At 38.0% G+C, this 18,017-nt stretch overlaps 1 pseudogene across 1 annotated transcript; it reads right to left on the bottom strand.

Moving 5' to 3' along the window:
* Positions 1-1,112: 1,112 nt before the first annotated feature.
* On the bottom strand, positions 1,113-3,028 carry LOC308501825 (10 kDa heat shock protein, mitochondrial-like; annotated as a pseudogene). Its single transcript has 2 exons — positions 2,935-3,028; positions 1,113-1,419 (listed from the first exon to the last, which is right to left on the bottom strand). The product of its transcript is annotated as a 10 kDa heat shock protein, mitochondrial-like (transcript).
* Positions 3,029-18,017: the final 14,989 nt, after the last annotated feature.

Raw genomic sequence — 18,017 nt, 5'->3', positions numbered from 1 at the left:
ACTATTATAAATATTTGAATGACTTCCAGTAACTTTGCTTAGAAAGTCTCAATGTCTGTATAACATGCCAATGACAGCTCAGCAGTATATCAATACATTTCATTATTTGGCAAGACAACCACTCATAGCAATAGACTGGAATTCTGATTGCCATTTTTATGTATTATATTTCACTTTTGTCACAGAACAATGATGGTTCCTCTTGCCCTCTTGGCAAGATACTCATTTCTGGGCTTATATGAAATATCTATTTTATCTGTTAAAGCTTAGAATGAGCGAAGTGATTACCATTTTAATCCCAAATCAGTAAGTGTAGTCAGGTCTTGAAAGAATTCCAATCACTGTAGCCCTTGTTCATATTTTAGATGAATAATACTGCTATTAGGTTGTTTTCCTTATGGCTCAGTTTATATATTTTGTGTGTTGGAATTACAATTACTAGTATCGTGTCTGTTGTTCACATAGCTCAAACAAATAAATGGACGTGGTATTCGTTTTTTGAGTTTTGTAAGAATCTGCACTGGCAAAGTGAACTACACATATCTGCTGAAGTTTGGAGATAAGGAATGGAATATAGATAGAGTTATAGAGATGTACACTCTAGAATAGTTGCACACTCTACATGGCATCTCTATAACTCTATGTGTGTTTAGATGCACACTTCTCAAACTTTAGTGTGCATTAGAATCTCCTGGAGAGCTGGTTAAAACAGATTCCTAGGTCACACAACCAGAGATTCTGACTCAGTAGGTCTGGGTGAGGGCTCAGGACTTTGGTTTGCAACACCTTCCCAGGTGATGCTCATGTTGTCGGTTCCTCTTTTGAGGAGCAGTGGAATAAAATGGAGTGGTCAACGGCGAAGGCTAAACTCTTGCTTGCAACAGACTTGTTGACGTGGGGTAATTTACTTAGCCTGTTTTTTAAAATATATTTTATTTGGAAATATTTATATAAGTACAGTGAAACTAAATTTAAGAGATACTGGATGTCATTACTTTGGGTATCATTAGTTTATTACAAAAGAGAGACACGGAAATCACTTACATGATGAGATTTCACAACTTCAGTGAAAGGGGCAGCTTCACGTGATGCCATTTCAATGGTGATTTATTTCAGTCTACATACTTTCCAAGAATGTCACCGTCTCTAAAGAAGAAATAATCCTTGTCGTCTAGAACTACTTTGGTGCCTCCGTATTCTGGAAGAACTTTATCTCCACCTTTCGAGTCAACTGGTTGAATCTCTCCACTCTATCTTTTAGAGCCTGATTCAACAGCCACTATTGTTGCTTACAATACTATTCCTTGAGATTTTTGTGGAAACATAATGCCTCCTTCGGTGACAGTTTCCACAGCCTCCTTTCAACTAATACTGGGCCAAAAAGGGGAAGGAACTTTCTAAATGCCTGTCCTGCTGTGGCTGCACCAGCAGCAGTTCATATTCTGCTCTCGCGCCGCAGCCACAAGGAGAGACCTGCAGTCCGGTCCTCTGGACACGTGAACTTTGAAAAGTACTTAGCCTATTTTTAAACCTTAGTTTCCTCATCTGCTCAATGAGGGTTTTGTAAAGATTAGGTAAGTCTGTAGAGCACTTGACAGTGCTGGATAAGATACCTGCTAAGTATGGGCTCAAGGATAGCCATAGTTATTGGGAATGCTGTGGTCTCCTTTTCCGAGATCCATCTAGTGGAATATGTAGTGCTTCAGCTTCATATCCTAGTCTACTTGGCAGATTATTTGCTAAGTATGTTAAGGAGTTACCTGATTGGTACGTTAGCAACAATTCTAGACTTGAATTGCTCAGGTGGGCCCTAAAACCCTTAAATATTTTGACCTTTGGGCCTTCCAACTAACTAAACAACAAAACTAAAACTCTGATTCTCTGTTCTTTGGATTATTTTTCATTTAAATGGCTTTAGGTTCACAACTTCATTATTGTGTCTCCTTATGAAAGATATTTTTAAGGACAACATCAGTTTATTTTCAAAATCAAACTCAAGTCTTTGGAAGCTAATATCCTCTCTCTCCATATTTTACTATTAAGAGGCCTGGTGTACTGCCAAGGCAACATATTAATAAATTTAAGCTTGAGATTTTCATTGTCATGTGAACGTTGAAACTGGCTCTCAATGACACCGAGAAGCCAATTCAGCAGGATATGTGTATTGGGTTTACAACGAACACGCCTGTGAAAAAATTACTTTAAAATCCCCGATTTTGTGGTTTGCTTTTAATTTGTTAAAAAGTCATGATCCATCAGTTACAAGAATCTCAGCCAATTCAGGCTAAGTTAATTCTGAGAAATATATGATTTCACTTTCGTCAAATGTTAGTAAATTAATTTGCCTTGCATTCAACCATTTATTCAGCTGTTTCATTTAATACTAAGGGCCATTTCTGTGGTAGGTGATGGTCTAGACTCTGGGGAAAACACTTACCCCAACTTCCCAGTGTTTACAGTCTAGTGAGAAAGGTAAAAGCACAGTTAATAAAACCTCATTTTCATAGGCTGATAAATCGCCAGTCTTTACCAGTTAACAAGCTGTAGAAAGTAAACTCATTATTTGTGTTCATACCCAATGACTCATGAATCTGTTAACCATTACCCAAAGCTCGAGACACATCCGCAGCACTGGATGATGTCTTCTCAAAGTAGGATTGTTCAGAGCTTCTATCCAAAAGAGCATTTTACATTTCCCATGATTTTTATTTGTAAAATATAAGTTCATTTTACAAAGCAAAAGCAAAGCAAGTCAGTTTTGTAGCTGGCAATTAGCTGTTACATAAACTCTCGAGCAAAACTACGTGATCGAAGACAGAGTACCAATCTGTACATGAAACATGATCTTTTGGGCGTTTCAAAAGATACAGGGATTTACATTCACATAACCTGTTATGGACTGACTGTTTGTTTCCTAGCCTCAAACCCTCTTACCCTCGCCGAATTCATATGATTCAAGTCTAACGCCCAGTGTGATGGTATTTGGAGATGGGGCTTGTGGGAGGTTGTTAGGGTTAAAAGAAGTCATTCTGGTGGAGCCTTCATGCTTGCTTTCTCTCTCTCATGTGAGGACACAGCAAGAAGGTGGCCGCCTGCAGGACAGGAAATGGGCTCTCACAAATAACTGAGTCAGCCAACACCTTGATGTTGGACTTCCCAGCCTCCAGAACTGTGAGAATAAATTCCTATTGTTTAAGCCGCTCAGTCTATGGTATTTTGTTATGGCAGCCTGAGCAAACTAAGACATGACCTTAGAAAGGGATTTGTACAAAACTGTTGAAATGCTTCAAATTTATCTCCCATTATTCCCAAGCAGAACCCCTCAGGCTGGCAGGCTGGCTCTTTGCCACTTTTCTCTTTCTTGCCCCTTTTATGCATTCCAATTTGTGTTATTTTCTTTACCCAAAATGCTCTTCCCAAATCTTCCACTTCTGGGTCAGAGGCTTATATCTAAGAAATTTTTTGTGATTAGTGCTAGTCCTTTCCCAAACGATTGTATGTTGCAAAGTTTGTTTTACTATATGAGTACATTTATTTGCATTTCACTCTATGGCGTCCTTAATTTGGTTCAAGGATGTAGGTGATATCTCTTCCGCTAGAACTTGAGCATACCCACGAGAAGCCTCTGGTCTAGATTTTTCAAATCTTTTGTGTCCTTCATTGGCCCTTTTAGAGTGTTGTGCAAATAAAATGGGAATAAGACTTACTGAATGAAAATTGAACTAGGTGCTGAGAGCCAACAAATGTTCTGAGGCTAATGAATCAAGTAACGCAAGGAAGTACAATAAAACTCTGGCTCCAGAGCCTGCAAGTGGGGGTGAGAGAGAGTCGTTCTGGATAAGTGAGTTTAATAGATGGCTGAGGATTTATCCTTTTAAACACCAAGAGTTTTAATTATCTTGGATGGAAATATTTCCAATATATTCATCATCCCTGTCTTCTAAAATAGTGCAGTATAAACGTAATCCAGCTTGATGACTGCGGGTTTGTCATTAAAAGTAGCCTTGTGCTGTAACCCCAAGAAGCCCTCAGGCCCTTCGGAGGTATGCAGAACTGTTTGTCCTTATTCTAAATGGCTGCAGATTGCCGTGTTTTTATTGTTGTTTTGTTGTTTTAGCTTTCCTGGGGCCTCCCTTGCTGCTGGGCTGTCAGTCTCACTGATGTGTCATTTCTACTCCTCACTCCTAATTCTCTACTTCTGATCTGAAGTGAGTTTGGAAATCAAATGCCTAAGCACACTGTGGTTGTTGTCATGATTATAATTGCTAAAGATGTGTGCTAACTGAGAGCAAAGGGCTCTGTGAGGGCTTGCCAGGGTCTCCATGGCTAAAGTGTGCAAGAGACAAACACATACAGGTTCTGAGCTCCTAGATCAGCTGCTCTGAAGACTTTTTAATTTCTTTCCCTTTCTATTTTTGAGTCTGAAAATAGAAGTTTCTGGCCCTATGTTTTTTTAGATAAATTAGGAATTCACATATTCAACAAGTGATCATTGAGTGCTTCCAAAGGGTAGGTGCTGCAGAATGGCCCTCGGAAATGGATCCTCTGTGTCTGGCTCGCTCACTGCTTTCTGTATTGCACTAGCACGTGCCAGGTACTCAACCAATATGTGTTGAATCAATGAAGTGAACTTTCTAATCTGAGCAGAGAGAAGATATTGCATTGCCATACATATATACCCAAACAAATTTACAAGGTAAGCTGTAGTAAGGGTCATACCAGAAATACAAATAAAATATGTACAAGGACCAAAAGATTATTGTCTCTGGAAAATCCAGAAGGACTTCATGAAAGAGGTCATTTTGTCTGGAACTTGAAAGATAGTGTTATATTTCAGTCAGCAAATTAGGGAAGTTAGAAGAGAGAAGAACGGCACAGACAAACACCAGAGGCTAAAATGGGCAGGTTGTACATGGGAGACGATTAGTACATTTTGGCTGGAGTACGGGTAGCAGAGTAGGAGGAGATCACATGATAACATTATATTGGGGTCAGAGCATGGGTGGGCCTTGAATGTCAGGCTAAGAATTTGGACTTAGTTTATTAGGTGATGGGGAGGAACTGAAGGTTTTTGAGCTGGGAGGTGACATGCTTAGAGATGGATTTTAGAAATCTTGGTAGATATTAGAATTTAGGAGTTGAAGGGAAACAGGGCTGGAGGTGATTCCAAAGGTGTAGGTGGGAGGCACGCTGTGAGGCATGCCTGAGCTAGGATGTTGGTGTTGGGGGGAGCGGAGTGGGAATGATTGTCAGAGAGGCTGCAGAGGTGGCATAAGAGGATTTGGCAGCTCTGTTGTCAGGAACGACAGAGAAGGCCATGTCTGGTATAACTCCAAGGGATGTCCTTTCCAGAACTCTAAGAGTCTGGAAGAACAGGTTTAAAGAGATGCTGATGTGTTTGACGTGGGACATGCTGAGCTGTGAGAGGGAATTGTTGACAGCTCTGCTGTAAAAAGCATGGGTGGGAAACTGCCCCGAAAAACACCAACAGGGTAATGAATACTCACAAAACGAGTGCTTATGTGGACTCAGCCCACACAAAGGAGTTAAAGGGTCCACATCTTAATTTTAGTCCCTTCTTGGCGTGACTATGTTAAATACTGTTCATTCTTCTTTTTAAATAACTTTCAAGTAGTGCAACTTAAAAAAAACACACGACTTTTACGTGCTTTTCTTGAGAGATGACTGTTGATAAAAATGGCGCGAAGGCTGAGTGTTACTGGAGTTGTTCATGGATTCCTAGTACATAGCTCCTCTCTAAAACAAAACAGCGAGCGAGCAAGAAAGCAATCACACTGAGAAAACTTTCCCCCAATGGAAGATAGATCTCAGCTTCAGCCATTGGAAACAAAGGAGTTTTCAGATTAGCAGGCAGCTCCTGGTGGAAGTAGGGAAGCCGGGGCACTGACTTGGATTTCATAGGACAGATGAGTAGGATTTCTGCACGTAAACAAGCGGAAAGTGTACTTTCTAGGCAAAGGACAGCTGGCATGAGAGAACGATATAGCCGGAAGCCACTTGGCTACGTTGTGTGGAGAGAGTATGGGGGAGAGACCATGCAATTAGGGAACGAGATGGAGGTGTGGCTTGAGAGATGGGTTGGGCCCAGGTGCAATGGGCCTCGTATGCAACAGTAAAGAGTTGGCATTTTACTGGCGGTGGGAGCCATCCCAGAGGTCCACTGGGGAAGCAGAACAATCAGATGTGTTTAAGCAAACTCCCTGGTAGATCTATGGAGGATTCCTTTAGAATCGGGGAGTGGAGGAAGCGATGAGGATACTACTGAAATATGGCTTAAAGCAAATGAGGACCTTTGCAAATGAGATTATGGACTAAGGCAGTGCTTAGCCTGTAACAGGCACTGCATGTGTGCTGGCTGATAGGCTGTTCAGGTGGACCCAGCTTTGGGCCCATCACAATTGGATAAACTTCCTCTTGGATTCAAATCAGCTTTAGCAGTAGGTGGCCGGGCCAAAGTGGAAAGGCTTCTAGAAGATTAATACTATAGTCAGAAGTCAAGGTTCATGTTTGGCTCAGGGTACAATGTTAATACAATAGACACAGGGAAGCAAAATATGTCTGGTGGACCTGCTTCCTTATAGCATGCCGATCACCTTGAAGCATAATCATTCTGGACAGAAACACGTCAGGCCCAGAGGTTGTGGTGTAATGTAGCTTCTGAAAAGTCCAAGGGAAAAACTGCAAGAAGTCTCCACTGAAGAGGCTATATTTCTCCTTCTCCTTCTCTCTCCCCCCACCCTACCCTTTCCCCTCCTTCTTTTTCTTCCTCTTCTTCATTTCAATACAGTGACTATGTACTACTCTGTAGGATTGCTCTGTCCAACACAGCAGGTACTAGTCACTTATGGCTATTAAGCATTTGAAATGTGACTAATTCAGATTCAGATTTGCAGAGAGTATAAAATACACACCAGATTTCAAAGCCTTAGTATGAGAAAAAGAACGTAACATATTTCATTAATACTTTTTGTATTGGTTATAGGTTGAAATGATAGTATCTTAGATTTATTAGATTAAATAAAATATATTACTAAAATAAATTTACTTTTAAAATTATGGCCACTGAAAAATTGTATGTATCTTATCAGTCCGTTGGACAGAAATACTATGAAAAGTACAGTGTTATTTTCTATCGCAAAAATAAAATAGTTCTAGCCCCTCTGATTTTTCCTACCTTTTTCCTTGTAGGAAAGTTGGTCACCATGTGTAGTAGGAAGAAATACAGAATGTAGTAAACAGGTTAATGTATTCTTGTCTATTGTCCAGAATTGTCCGTCTGCCTTTCAGTGTTTCCATGGAGATTAGATTAGTGCAACTGCAGGCTTGTTTTAATGGTTGTGGTGTCCTGTACCGTTTGCATACTATAGAAATTATTTAAATAAAAAACTTGAAAGGTTCAGCATTTGGGACCATTAAAATACAAGTAAGATGGGAAGCCAAAATGTCTCATATTAATACCTTTCTTATCGAGGCAAGTTGTAGTCTGACATGTTTACATAGACTCCACCTTTCGAAAGAAGAGGTTATTGTAAAATACTCTCCTGCAAAAAGCTCTGAGTCAATATCTTGATTAGAACATCAATTAATAATTGCAAATTCTTAAACACCAGCATACTCAGTGAAGGACCACGTTGTTTTCACATTGGCGAACAGCAAGTAACTGTTCAGAAAGGGCATTCCTGGATTCACCTGCAGGGCTTCCTTTTTTGTTTTTCTTATGGACAAGTGGAAATTATAATGCACGCTCCTAATACTGACCTTTAGCCTAATTGGCCCTAATTTTGCAGAACCTTCCTGCTTCACACCAACAACCCTCTATGATTCTACAAATTCAGTGTGTGTTAATATTGAACAGAATGTGAAATAGCCTCAAGGACTCTCCACCAAATGGAACTGATTGTACAATGAAAATCAACTTAAGGAAGGATCTGAGGCATCATGTATTTTACTATGTGCTTGTAAGGCTCTTTGCATTTGGAAGCAAGTAAATTTGTTTTTAAATAGAAGCAGTCTCTTTGAAAAAAAAGCAAAACCTTATCCACTGTCTTTGAAGTATGAGACAAAAAAATTTTTTTTCAAAGCTAAATGATGACTATGATATCCAAAGGAGGAGAATTACAACTTGAGGTGTGCCTGCCACACAGAGGGTCTGCTGTGCTTCAAAGCAGTTGGGAGCAGTTTAACTATGTATACAGACACTCTGATAGTAACTTCACAGACAGTGAACTTTTTGGATAGAACAGGCAGTTCTTGAATAACTGTCACCAGCGTTATACAGCAGAGCAAGATGGAACTAAAAGATTCTCATGTCAAGCCTTTAATATCAGTGCAACAAAAATGACTTCATCTGTGCAATTAGTGAACAAGCTGTTCCCACTCGTCTAATAGTTCCAGGAGGAGAAACTTATTTTGACTTTCATTTGTCCCGTTTTTCCTGCGTACTGAATGTTGCAACCTTATGTCAACTAAAATCTCTTGGCCTAATAATTACAGCCAACACTGCCCTCAATTTATTAGTACAAATAAAAGGATGGTGAAATAAATTAAACTCAGCCCTCCCACCCATGTTACATCCTCTTCTGCACCTCAGAAGTTCTGTGGTCAAAATGTTGCAGCAATTCTTCATCCATAAAATCAAACTAAATTTCTGTTTAATGAATTAACTTTGCAGAGTTTTGCTATTCCTATCATTGCTTTATTTTCCTGTTTGAGCAGTGTATTTGATAAAGTTTAAAATAATTAAAGTCTTTCACTTAAAGGAAAGAAACTCTAAGGGATCCCTTTCTTTCACATTTAGTTTCAATTGTCTGAAGGGAGAAGGCTAAAGAGAGTCATCCACGTCTAGAAATATATGGATATTATGAGGCTGGTATATATGAGAAACACATTGTGACTTGAGTGTTTCGCCTGGAAGAAAATTTTCAAATATTAACAAATTAGGCCCCAGAAAAATCAGAAAATGGATTTTGTATCTTAATTTTGACTCAATAGTGAGGCTGAATAGGCAGACCCAGTGTTTTTTTTTTTTTTATTAGTTTCAAGTGTACAAAACAGCATAGTGACTAGACATTTATATAACTCACATAGTGATAACCCCAATAGGTCTGTTACCCATCTGACACTGCACAGATTTGTTACAATATTATTGACTGTCTTCCTCATGCTGTACTTTATATCCCCATGACTATTTTTTTTAAATTATAGTTGACATTTAATATTATTTTATATTGGTTTCAGGTGTATGGTTTAGTGGTTAGACATTTATATAATTTATGAAGTGATCCCCCTGATAAGTCTAGTACCCATCTGACACCATACGTAGTTTTTATAATATTATTGACTATATTCCCTATGCTGTACTTCATATCCCCATGGCTCGTGTCCATTGCTCTTTTCCATCAAAATCTGAAAAGAAATATCCAAAAACCTTTTCAAAAATGCTATTCCTCCAGGTATCATCTATCTTACTAATAATAAGCCCTAGGGATCTGGGGACTGTCAGCAAAGTTGCTTAAGTGATGCCAACTTTTTCTAGGACTTAAGGATCCAGATTCATTATTCCAAAGTGAAAAACAGATGTCGAATAAGGTCAAAAAGTGGGGAAATGCTCCCTCTAAAAGTAGTAATAAGCCACTTATGCAGTGGCTTCTCAGGTGGCACTCTTACCTTATAGCATATACCATTTTAATGTGGGGGAATATGTTACCTAAACAAATAATTTTCACTTTAAATTGCAGACAGTTCTGTTACTTTTTGATGCCCAGAGTATATAAGCTGCAAAAATAAATTTGGGGTGAGGCATTCTACTTAGAACTGCAGCAGTCTACTTAGAATTGCCTGCCCTCCCGATCCCATCTTTGTCTCTCTTCTTTTCTCTCAATCCTCACTCCCCACTTCAGGGACTGTTCGTCTCGTCGGGATTTGTAAAAAAAATGAAAAATATTTTTTTGCCTCTTAGTGCTGTTATATGTAGTTCCACTCTTGTTATGGCATTCTGGTTTTCAAAAGGGCAAACCTGCTAGTAAGGATAAAACAAGACCAGCTGTAGGAATGATGAAGGAAGCGCAGATATCCACTACGTGCTAATACAGTTATGAGCTTTGAAATGAATTTACTCTTTTCTTCTAAAAGAGGATATAATTTAGGAGAGGATTTCACTCTAGACATTTTTTAGCACTTAACCTTGTAGCCAGGAAGTGACAGAGTTAATGCCAATCCTAGCAATTTCTTAGCATTTTCTAGTCTTCAGGCCATAAATTAGAGAGCTGAAGAAGGACCAGGTTAAATTATTTTGGTAGATGAGAAATATGAAGCATTTCCTCCGAGGAAAATTTAGGCCACTGGATTAGATCACTGTTTGATGGGTACACCTCTCGTTAGAGAGTCTGCCCAGGAAGCTATCTGTAGATTAAGTCAACTAGAGGCACCTACTACAGTTTATGTAGGTGTTCTCTTAGGATCGTTTTTTCCCTAAACATTTTAGAAATGATGTGGATAAACGTTAACTACACAAAGATGAATATAGAAGAGGATAGTCAACATTTCAGAGGAGAAAATTGATAATGTTCTTGGCATATTAGGGAAATGGTTAGACTGAAAAGAAAAGAAGTTTACTAAAGGCAATGTTGGGAAGAAACATGACCTCCTGAATTCAAAAAATATTTATTGAATGTCTACTATGTGCTATGCTTTGTTCTAGGTGCTAGCTTAATTTCCAGGAGCCCACATTCTAATTAAATTTGAGGGTCTAAAGTTGAAACACCGAACTTCCACTTTCGGTCATGACAGAGTAACAAGGACCACATTTATTCTCCCTCCTTAAACAATAGAAATACTGGTTCAGATCTTTTAAACTAATTTACAGACATTGGAAAACAGGCAGTACAGAATAGAGATCTCGGAAAAAAGGGGAGAAAACCCCCAATAAGATGAGCCTGATGAATGTCCTAGTTTACCACCTGAGGAGTTTCCAGGCCACCACACAGAACTGGACCCCAGCAGAGTTTGGTGATCTCCCTGAGTTGTGGGGACTGAGTTCAGAGAGTACAGAGATGACAAGGCAGCTAGACTTCATGGGGCAGGCACTGGAGAGAAGAAAACTGCAAACTGCAGCGAGAGAGAGAGAGAGAGAGAGAGAGAGAGAGACAGACAGACAGACAGACAGACAGACAGACAAAGAGAGAGAGAGAGAGACAGAGACAGAGAAAGACAGAGAGACAAAGAGAGAGAAAACTCCAGATATCCACAGAGGACCCCCGTAAGTATTTAGCTGAATAATAAGTGCCTGGATTTGAGGAAACTACCAAGACTAAAGAAGAAACCACTGGAAAGGAGCCAGTGGAGTAATCCTTGGAGCACACACAGGTCTGGGAATAGTTTATGTTCCCACTAGCCAGAGCAGAAAGACTTCCTAACAAATAAGGAACAGCGGACAGCCTTTAGAAGGATATGATCTCAGCAGTAGGTCAGGTTAGCCCTTGGCTAAATGCTGTTCTGCACCCATCGAAGCTTAAGAGCAAGCCTTCACACTATCAAACTGTTTCCAAGTAATTTAATTGCATCCTACTGCAAAACCCCCAAAGTATTTAAAGCATTGCAAACATATCCAATACTCAAAAATGTTAAACTTACAATATCTGACATTAGATTAAAAATTACCAGGCATGCAAAGAAACAGGAACAGAAGACCAAAATGAGGAGAAAATCAATAGAAACAGACTCAGAGATGACATAGATGATGAAATTAGTAGATACATTAAAACAGCCATTATAAATACATCCCATGTGTTCAAAGAGTGAAAGGAAAGTGTGAGCGTGACAAGGCGAGAAATGGAAGATATCTAAAAAGACCTAAGTCAAACGTCTACAGTTGAAAAGTGAAATGGATGGGGCTGGGATTAACAGCAGATTAGACAGGGCAAGAAAAAAAGATCAGTGAATCTGAAGACTGTAATAGAAAGTATCCAAAATGAAACACAAAGACTGGAAAAAATGAATAGTGAGCTATGGGACAACACCCAGAAGCCTAACATTAGTGTCACTGGCATTCCAGCAGGTGAGGAGAGGCAAGTAGAGACAAACATGTGTGGCATATGTATATATATATATATATATATATATATATATATGTATATATATATTTTTTAAAGAAACTATATATTTAAAGAAAATATATATATATATTTAAAGAAACAATGGCTGAAATTTTTCTCCATTTATTCAACAAAATACTTACTAAGTACCTGCTGTGTACCTGGAGCTGGGAATATGATGGTAAGAAGTACAAATGCCCTCCCAGTGGAGAAGTCTGGCAGGGAAGTCAAATAGTTACATTAAAAGGTATGATAAGTGTGATCTGGCATTTGTTGGTTGTGGCTGCTCCCTTCCACTTGAACCATTCTTTGATATTGGCTTCTGTGACACCATCCTTTTTGGGTTCTATTCTCCTAATTCTGACCAGGCCGTAATACTCTCTGTACCGGGCTTCTCGCCCTCCACCTGTCCCAGGCGTTGTGTGTTTCCTCCCTGATTACTTCCTTGGCCTTCTGCCCAATCTACAGGTCAAGTTTCCTTCTCATGATCTCATCCGTGTCCATGGTTTCATCTATTATAGTTCCAAATCTGTATCTTCAGCCTAGAATTTTCTCCTAAATTCCAGACGTGTTCTACCTACTAAACAGTTTCAGTTGGATGTCCACAGGTGCTCCAAAGTAAACAAGTCTCAAATGGAATTATTATTTACCCTAAACCCCTTCAATTCTGCACGCCTTAATTGAGTCAATGGTACCTCGTCCTCATATAGCCTTAATCCTTGGCATTGTCCTTGATTTCTGTCTCCTTCACACCTCACATCTAGTTGACCACCAACTCTTGCAGATTTGCTCCGGGCATTTTTCAAATGAATCTCCTCTTTATCCCTATAGCCAGTACTTTAGTTCAACCGTATCATTTCTCTTTTGGACGCATTAGTCGTATCTCCTTTCTTCTGGTCTTGATTTCTTTCAATCAGGTCCATACGGCAAAAGGCGAAGTAGAATCCAATTGTGTTACTTTCATGTTTAATGTCTTTTGATAGTTTTCCATAGACTGTCAAATAAAACTCCAGTGCCCCATCAAGGTCCACAGTGCCCCGACCTGCCAGCCTCATCTCACACTTTGTATTGAATTACTCAGTTCCTCAGATTCCTCATGGCGTCTCATACATCCTAGTATTTGCACAGGCGGCTCCTTCGGCTGGACTTTGTCCCCTCTAATGCCGCTTTGTGGCATTCTTTTTTTTAAATTTTAATTTGTATATGTTTATTCATATGGCAAACAACATTATGCAGCTGGTTGGATACCCTACGTTCAAAAGGCAACATTAAATTCATACTTTCACATCATAAGGTAACATTATATTAGAGCTGAAAATAACTTAACGGTTAGTCCAAGCATACTGAAAAACAACCCCCAAATAGCATTAATTTGTTCACGTTCTTCCTCTAACTTAATTGTCATAAAACTTATTTATGTTAAGAATTACTTTTTTGTGGCATTCCTTAAGACTCAGGTCAGATATTGCTACATCTCCACAGCTACCCTGACATTCCCTTTCTCTAAACTGAGATTAGCTGCCCTTTATCAGTACGTCCATAAAATGCTCCACATATATTTTTTGTGGGGCATTCAGCTTGATTTTTCAGAAGTATCTGTTTATGTCTTTTCCATCGCTCAATTGTGAATCCCTCCCAATCCTCTCTACTAGCTATCCTCTTTCCTTGCTTAAGTAGGTTTTCTTCAAGCACTTATCATTACCTGACATACAACAGATTATACTTATTTGTCTCTCTCTCTCTCCCCCAATAAGAATGTAATCTACACAAAGGTGGGAAATTTTGTCTGTTTATTGCAATATCCTTGACACCTAGAATAGTATCTGTGGCACAGAGTAAGAGACTTGGTAGTCATTCATTACATAAACAAATAAATCTGTGCCCTCAGCATTTAGAGCAGTATCTTGCATGTGGTTTTGGTTATTAAATTCTACTGCAACTTTGTTTACTCATCTGTCTCTCCTTGCAGGGGTATTAGATGTCTGAGGAAGGTCTCATGGGAACAATATTCCCTAATTAGGCTCTTACGTTCTTTCATGGTCGTAACAGTTTTTTTTTTTTTAATTGTGGTAAAATATACAGAACGTAAAATTTAGCAGTTTAACCATTTTGAAGGATACAGTTTAGTGGAATTAGGTCATTCACATTGTTGTGCAACCATCACCACTATCCATCTTCAGAACTTTTTCATCTTCCTCAACTGAAACTCTATACCCATTAAACAATAATTCCCTATTCCCCTCTCCTTCCTGCCAGTGGTAATTACCATTCTACTTTCTATATCTATGAATTTGACTACTCTAGTTACCTCATACAGGTGGAATCATACAATATTTGTCCGTTTGTGTCTGACTTACTTATAATAACTTCAAGGTTCCTCCATGTTACAACATATCTCAAAATTTCCTTCCTTTTTAAGGCTGATGATATTCCATTGTATGTATATACCACATTTTGTTTATCCATTCATCCATGGAGGGGCATTTAAGTTGTTTCCATGTTTGCACTATTGTGAAAATGCGGTTCGAGCCCATGCTTTCATTTCTTTTAGGGATATACCTAGAAGTGGAACTGCTGGATCATATGGTAGTTCTGTGCTTAATTTTTTAAGGAACTGCCATACTGTTTCTCACAGCAGCTGCACAATTTTACATTCCCACCAGCAATGTCCAAGAGTTCCAATTTCTCCACATCTTCCCCAACACTTTTTCCTTTGTTTTGCTGTTTAATAATAGTTAACCTGATGGGTGTGAAGTGATACCTAATTGTGCTTTTGATTTTCATTTCTCTAATGAATAGTGATGTTGGGTATCTTTTCATGTGTTCATTTACAGTTTGTATATCTTCTTACTTTCCCTTAAATTTTCCACGTTTTTGCCAGTGCTTGGTATAGTCAGCCTTTCAAATTTTAGCCATTCTAATAGGTATGTAGTAGTATCTTGTGGTTTTAATTTGCATTTTCTTAATGACTAATGATGCGATGCATCATTTTATATGCTTATTTGTCATCTGTATACATTTTTTGAGGTATCTGATCAAATCTTTTGCCCATCTTTTTAAGTTGAATTTATTATTGGGTTTTAAGGGGTTTTTAAAAATATATTTTAGAGATCTCCTTTATCAGATATGTAATTTGCAACCATCTCTCCTAGTCTATGACATGTCTTTTCATTCTCTTAACAGTATCTTTTGAAGAGAAGTTTTCAATTTTGGTGTTCCAATTTACTAATTTGATTTTTATGGATCATGCTTTTTGTATTGCATTTAAGAAATCTTTGCCTAACCTAAGGTCACAGAAATTTTCTCCTATGTTTTTTTTTTTTTCTAGAAGTTTTATAGTGTTGGGTTTTACATTTAGGTTTATGATACAGTTTAATTTTGTATAAGTTTCAAGGTATGTATTTAAGTTCATTTTTTAAATATATGAATATTGGATTGTTCCATCACCATTTGTTTAAGTGCTGCCTTTTCTCCACTAAATTGCCTTTACATCTTTGTTGAAAATTAGCACTGTATACACGTTGGTTTAATTCTGGACTCTTCATTCTGTTCCATTGATATGTTTGCCTATTTTATACAAATACCACACTCTAACTACTGTAGCTTAAGTTTTTAATTTAAGTAAATACCTAGGAGTGAGAGTGCTATCTAGTAAAACTATGTTTAGCTTTGTAAGAAATGGCTAAACGTTTTTCAAAGTGGTTGTACTATGTTGCTGTCTCCTCAGCAAGGAATGAGGGTTCCTATTGCTCTGATCCTTCCCAGCATTTAGTATTAAGGGTATTTTGGATTTTAGTCATTCTAATAGGTATGTGGTATAACCTCATTGTTGTTTTAATTTGTAGTTCCCTAATCATATATGATGATGAACAACTTTTCATATGCTTATTGAACATCTGTATATCTTCTATGATATTGGATTCAATTTGCTAAGAAATGTCTAAGAATATATTTACCTCTGTTTCTATGAGGGATATTTGTCAGTAGTTTTCTCTTATTGTAATGTCTGATTTGGGTATCAGATTAATGCTGGTCTCATAGAATGACGTAGGAAATAGTTTCCTTTTTTCAATTATCTGGAAGAGTTTTTGCAGAATGGGCATTATTGCTTGCTTAGTTGGTAGGAGTTACCAATGATACCATGTGGGTGTCCAGTTTTCTTTATGGGAATGTTTTTAATTATAAATTCAAATTCTTTTGTAGCTATAAGGCTGTTCAGATTATTTCTTTTTGAGTGATTTGTGGTTGTTGGTGTCTGTGAAGAAATTTGTCACAGATTTTACCCTTGGGGTTTTTTGATTTTGCTCTCTAGGTACTCTGTTCACGCTGGCCATTGAAAAACTATGATGCCACCTTCTCAGAATTTTTCAAAGTTTGGAGAACTAGAATGACAGTACACAAAGTATAAACTAGTATGGTTAAGGTGTCCCTAAGAAAATGTAGAAGTAGCTTAAGTTGACTGCGACAGGGTCACATCTTTTCACACAAGTGAGAAAAATTGAGAGATCGATATTAGAATAGCCTGAAGAAAAGTATAAAGATTTTTTTCCCCACAGCTCCATTTTGCAGATTACAATGTGAAATTGTAATAAGATTACTGAAATTTTAAGTATTTTGCCTTTGTATGAATAACTAAAAGTGTCAATATTTAAGGTAAGACTATTACTGGTAGATTAAGCATTTTTGTTTATATAAATAAATTTTTTCTTTAGTACATTTCTTGGGGGAATCATTCCACCATTCTGGGCTTCAATTTATTCATTTGTTAAAATGAGGCAATCAGACTAGATATTTGCTAAGATTTCTTCTGGACTTAAAAATATTCCAATATTTAGAACTTACTGCAAAAAAAAATGCAATGTTAACTGTGAAACTGTTTAATTCTAAAGTGTTTTAATCTAATTATATCAGTTTGAACATAAGTATACACAGATGCCTAGTAAATAATTTGTAGATATTGTAAAATGAGGTTTTTCCAGACTTCTTTATTTGTAAGCTGCCAATCTAAAATAATATTGTTTTGGGAAGAGAGGACATGGAGTCACAAATAAAATCTTTATGCGTCATGTTCCAGAAAGATAAGTATCTGTTTAACCTACCTACCTAAAACCCATGTCAGAGTGACACTTGCTTTAGTGGCCATCTTTTTGTTTATGAATCTTACCAACTAGAAAGGTAAAAGTGAATGTTTTTGAAAAAGACCCCTTGGCACTCTCACAGCAACCGTTGAAGTAAAGGATTAAATTGTAGGAATTTAACTTCTTCACGAATCCTGGAAATCAAGCTTGTTTTTGTGAAGAACTTGATCAGAAACAAAAGTTTTCCTGAGCCTTATGTTGTCTGGGCACTCTGCGAGAGCACATGGACACAATTTATTCTCTAACAGGAGCCATGTTCTGGTTCAGATAGAAAAGTTTCACAGAAAAACTCTGCGGGGTATGTGTAAATGGAAACATTTAAAAATTGTATTATAGTTGCAACAGACTATAAAGATATAGATTTAGTCATTGTTTATCCTTTGGTCATTCTTGGAAGATTTGAAAAACTAAAAATTTTAATGAAAAAGTTCTGGAAATCTTGAGTGAGCTTTGCTATCCAACTTGTCTTTATATCCAAGAAGAAAATTATACATTTGAAGGAAAAGTGAGTTCAGGTCAGTCTGGTGTTTTAGAAGCAGCATGTCTGCCGCTGATGGTCGTGGCTTTGCCCTGTAGCAAATCTCCCAGGCCTGCCTTGGTTTTCAGCCACAGCGGTCGTGGAGTTCAGATAGAAAAGACTCACCTTTCGGTGACAACAACCCATCTCAAATAAGTGCCCCATTTGTATGATTTGTGGCAAAACGTCCTTTCCAAGGCCATGGGAGCCCCCGAGGCCTATATGCAAGTATAATTGCAGACATGTAGA

This window comes from Rhinolophus hipposideros (assembly GCF_964194185.1).
Source record: "Rhinolophus hipposideros genome assembly, chromosome: 9".
Lineage (NCBI taxonomy): Eukaryota > Metazoa > Chordata > Mammalia > Chiroptera > Rhinolophidae > Rhinolophus > Rhinolophus hipposideros.
The sequence above is the reverse complement of the archived record's forward strand: the minus strand, read 5'-3'. Positions and strand labels throughout refer to the sequence as shown.